Raw genomic sequence first — 434 nt, 5'->3', positions numbered from 1 at the left:
CTCACCTCAGCCTCCCAAAGGCGGGGGATTACAGGCTGAGCCACCGAGCCCGGCTTATATATATTTTTTAATGGAGTCTCCCTCTGTTGCCCAGGCTGGAGTGCAGTGGCACGCTCACGGCCATGGCAGCCTCGACATGCTGGGCTCAGGCGATCCTTCCTTCAGCCTTCCAAGTAGCTGGAACTACAGGGGCGCGCTACCACGCATGGCTGACTTTTTGATTTATTGTAGAGAGGCGGTCTCGCCAAGTTGCCCAGGCTGGTCTCAAACGCCTGGACTCAGGCAATCCTCTCACCTCGGCCTCCCAAAGTGCTGGGATCACAGGCGTGAGCCACCGCACGGGCTTCACACTTTTACCTGCAGCGTCTTCGGCACCTTACCAACCGCAAGAGGGAGGTGAATGGAGCATCATCCCCATCTCACAGACGAGAACA

The sequence above is a fragment of the Carlito syrichta genome, unplaced genomic scaffold (assembly GCF_000164805.1).
Source record: "Carlito syrichta isolate Samal-C Ts95f unplaced genomic scaffold, Tarsius_syrichta-2.0.1 Scaffold153563, whole genome shotgun sequence".
In the NCBI taxonomy this organism is placed as follows: Eukaryota; Metazoa; Chordata; class Mammalia; order Primates; family Tarsiidae; genus Carlito; species Carlito syrichta.
Note: the sequence above shows the minus strand (reverse complement) of the source record.